The 4,552-nt window shown below is 31.3% G+C and overlaps 1 long non-coding RNA gene across 1 annotated transcript in view; it reads right to left on the bottom strand.

Annotated features, from left to right (window-relative positions):
- Window positions 1–1,778: 1,778 nt before the first annotated feature.
- The window catches only part of LOC104875258, a 43,430-nt gene continuing 40,656 nt past the window's right edge, over window positions 1,779–4,552 (bottom strand). The window contains exon 4 of the long non-coding RNA XR_784005.1: window positions 1,779–1,893. This is a non-coding gene — a long non-coding RNA (uncharacterized LOC104875258). The remainder of the gene's footprint in view (window positions 1,894–4,552) is intronic.

The raw sequence follows: 4,552 nt of genomic DNA, 5'->3' as shown, positions 1-4,552 counted from the left end.
ATTAATTACTAAGCACCCAGCATTCCACTGATATCTATTGGCAGAGGAACTGTTTTGAAAGTCAAATGATTAGCAAACATTTACAATTTATCTGCTTTGAGAAAGTGTGAACACTTGGAATTATTATTATTAATTTGTGTGTAATTGAAGTATATTTTTTAAAACTTGAAAGATTATTTAAGCTGATGGCATAGCCACAAGATTTGTATAATTTGTTATTATAGAAAGAGCCAAAACTTAGAAGGATTAAAAATCAGTTCCACATATTTTAGTGGAAATTTCTACAATACTAAAAACCTGCCTATTTGATATAAAGGAGCAAATTTTCAAAGAAATTTTCAGACACGTTTAAGCTAATGATCATTCAAATGCTATAGTTACTACAAATGTGCTTCCACCAAAGTAAATTAATCCAGCTTATTTTAGTATGCAACTATTTTCTTACCTCTCTGTGTACACTAATACATTACTAGAAATGATTTGCTTTCTTCTTGCAAAGTATATATACCTAATGAGGTGGAGTAAATTAACCTATAATTGTAGCATATTTGAATCCACAAGGAATACAAACCTTGTTATTCTATGTGTAGGCTTCATTCTAACACTAATATTTTTGACTTTCAAGCAAGCCTAGAAAGTAGGGTGAATTAAATTTCTTCATGGGTTGCTAAAAATTATTCACTTGTGGAATCGCATTTTTGTAAATAATGTTTTATTGGAACCCCTGCTCATAAATTTACATATTGTCTATGGTTGTTTTTATGTTATAACGACAAAAATGAATAGTTGTGAGATAGTCCCAAAGTCTAACATGTATACTATCTGGCCCTTTACATTATTAAGTTTGCCAAGTGCAGATCTCAGTTGTTTTTATGTATTATGGCCAAAAAAAAGCAAAATAAATCCTCACAAATACTCACTGAAGAATATATGTCTCCATTTATCCCAATGAGTGGAGCTAAAAAATATTTAAGATGTTATTAAATAACAAAAGGCTTGCATTGAAACAAGACAGTGCCTCCAATTCTTTCATGGTGAAAATCTTCAATGTACAATTATGACCCACTGATCCAAGGAATATAAAAGTGATTAATGTGTCAGAAGCAGATTAGGATGCACTGAGGAATCCTCAAGCAAAATTTACTAGAAAAAAATCCTTAACAGGAAATTATAACAGAAAGACATCCTGCTTATGACTGTTCATGCTAGAATAATTTTTCTAATCTGTTGTTATTCAGACTCACCTGTATGTGCACTTGTAAAATCCATGCAGCATATTTATGCTTGGAACCAATGTATCACAAGATACTTTCATGTGGCAAGAGCAATTCTTTCCTCAAACGGTTATATGACATTTTGTATAAGGCCGAAAACCTGACAAAATATATTTTTAAAGCACAGCTGTGAAAAAAATGGCCTTTATAATAAATGAATGGAAACATTATTACCTAACATTTATTGAATGTTTTTAATATCCCAGCTATTGTCTGAGCTTTTCCTGAATTAACTGATTGAATCATTATACACACTTAGTAAAATGGATATAGTTGTGACCTTTCCTTTAGAAAGCCAAATATAAAATAAACAATAAAAATTTAAATAATTTAATAAGTTAATCCAGGTTTTTAAAAAAAGGGTGCTATGATTTGAATGTATCTTTTCTAAAATTATAGTATTCAGAGAGGAGGCCTCTAAGAGAAGCCTGGGTAAAATAGCTCTTCTCTAGAGAATGGGATTGAGGCCCTTATAAAACAGACTATATTCAGTAGTGCAATACTTGTGCTCTTATTTATCCAACTTTTCCCATGTGAGGACATGGTGTTATTCTGATAGAGAGGATGTTGTTTCACCAAACAGTTGAATGTATCAGTGCCTTGATCATGGGTTCCTGCCCTGCAGAATCAAGAAGAAATATTTTTATTTATAAATTATCCAGTCTCAGATATTTTGTAGTAGTATACAATATGAAGTAAGAGAGAGGTGGAAATTGAATTTGTAAAAAAAAAAAAATTTATCCCAAAGTTTGTATGTAACTTATCTAGTTATCTTCCAATAATATAAATAAATTGTATGATGAATTCTATCTCCAAATTTCAGACAAAGTGTTATGTAAATCATCACATATCCAGTAAAGGATTTAATACCAATTAAATAAGGTATGTTTTATTCATCCTGTTGCATAAATTCAAAAACATGATTTAGTTGCAAATAGCTATTTCCCTACATTTAAAACCTCATGGTTTGCTCTACTCTTTCTATATAACACCAGGTAGGCTACATTATGTCTTGAACAATTTAGCTAAAAGATGTATAAAGTGGCTAATAAATGGTCAGAACTTTAGAAACTGTACTTCTGATTCCCATTCTCACTTTGCCTGAGGCAAGCAAACATATGTAGATACTTGTCACCATTTATATCAGTCATTTTATTAATTTTCCCTTGCTTTGGTATTTCCCACAGTCATTTTGATCATACTGCTATAATTTGGATCTGGTGGTCCTTATGATGATCATTTATTTCATTTGTTCTACTGTATTAGGGTCGTTAGCCTGTTGACATTGAGTTAACATGTCAACAGGCATCTAGCCTGCTTGTTCTGTCGTATTGCTGTGTTACTACACAGACTTCTGATTTGGGGCTTCTGCATAGTAAAAAAACATATTAGGACACATTATAAAAATAAAATCAGATCATAAATGGAAAAAGAGAAAAAGAGAGAGGTTGAGTCAGTTGAGCAATAAAAAAAGCATAGTTTATGTTCACATGCCCAAGGGCCGTATCCCATGTTAGTATTTCTAAGTAACCGCAACTCAATTTTATTAAATGTTGACTTCCACACTATTTATACTGGCTCAAAATGTTCACCCAACAAAGTGATTTTTTTTGTTGTAATTTTAGGATTAGCTCATGGTGGAAAAGGTCATTTAACTTTTAAAATTTGGCTTTTCTATAATGTTTAAGCATGACTTCTACTGAAGAATGTCAACTAACTTTGACCAAAATTTGTTTAATACAATTATTAACTATTAACATATTTTACAGACTAATCAAATAAAAATAAAACCCAAAAGTTTCAGTCAAATTTTCATATAATGAAATAGATAAAAACATCTGTAAATACTTCCTGAAAGTTCAGGAGATGGTGTAAGTAGTATTTCCAAGATGTTGGACCGGGGATTTAGCTCAGTGGCTCCACTCACAAGAACAAGGTGCTGAGTTCAATCTCCCATATGGAAAAAAAATTCCAAGATGTGCATTTTAACTCATTTCTGGGTTTCAAAGCAAAGAGACAATACTTTTTCAACTTGAATTGATGGCTTCTTTCATTCACCAAGGAAAAACAGGAATTGAATTTACCCTACCTTCCAGAACCAAAAGAAATTTACACAATTTATATTAAACAATGATTTTCATATAGTATCCCTCAAATGAGGCACATCATTTTCCAAGAAAACAGAAACGATTGAGCTCTCTAACTGTTCTAGATTAGTTCCTGAATGGAATCATGAGGGTGACATTAGAAAAGAGATAATATAAATAGGACATTCTACCTGAGCTAAGTAGAGGCCAGGGAATCTGGAGAGAGGAAGACAATATATTCTAGAGCAAAAAGTACTAAAGAGTAGAGCAAAACATTAAATAATCTCCTGAAAAGGGCTGTTCTCCTTCAGTTTCAGGTGAATCCTGTTCACAAACTAGTATAAGGAAATGTAGTACCTGGGAAAGGGAAAAAAAAAAACTAAAACAGGAAGAACAATCCAAAAACTAAGATGATCAAGAAAATTTCATGGCTTCACCAAAATGTAAAATCTTTTAAATTACAGGACATGACAGAGAGTTCATAGAAAGATATTGCCTCAGCAGAGAATCAAAATAATCCTAAAATAAGAGTTTTTCTTTCCCCAGAAGTAAAGTCTAAAAAGAATACTTGAAAGGATCAAACTATTTCCAAGCAAGTTTTCTGTGTCCAAGAACAATCTCAAAAAAGTTTGTAAGATTAACATTATCTACTATCTAAAGAGGCAAAATTCACACTGTATGATATTAAATAAAAAACATGCCATACAAAAATACAACATACAATAAACACAAAAAGGCAAGAAATTTCAAGTTATAGAAATACTAAAGCTGAATATAAAATCAGTTCCTATAACTGTAAAATATATATTCTGGAAGATAGATAAAAATTGAACATGCTTTGTAACCATCTAAAATATATCTTAAAGGAAAAAGTTACACTTTCCTAAGTTAAAAAAAAGAAAACAAATTTTGAGATTAAAAAAACAATTAGAGGGGGCCAGGGATTTAGCTCAGTGGTTCCGCCACCTGCCTGCAAGAGCAAGGACTCGAGTTCGATCCCACAGTACAAAACAACAACAAAAACAACAACAACAAAATAAATAAATAAATAACTTACAATAAAGAATATAACAAAAAAATGTATATTACTGAATTTGACACTACGAAGTTATCCAAATAAAAACAGAGGCAATATAAAAATGGAAATAAAATAATACTGAGCACAACTAGGCTGTGGAAAAGACTCAGGCT

Source organism: Fukomys damarensis, unplaced genomic scaffold, assembly GCF_012274545.1.
Source record: "Fukomys damarensis isolate Sample0158 unplaced genomic scaffold, DMR_v1.0_HiC HiC_scaffold_30, whole genome shotgun sequence".
NCBI lineage: Eukaryota > Metazoa > Chordata > Mammalia > Rodentia > Bathyergidae > Fukomys > Fukomys damarensis.
This window is presented reverse-complemented; position numbering and strand designations above follow the sequence as displayed.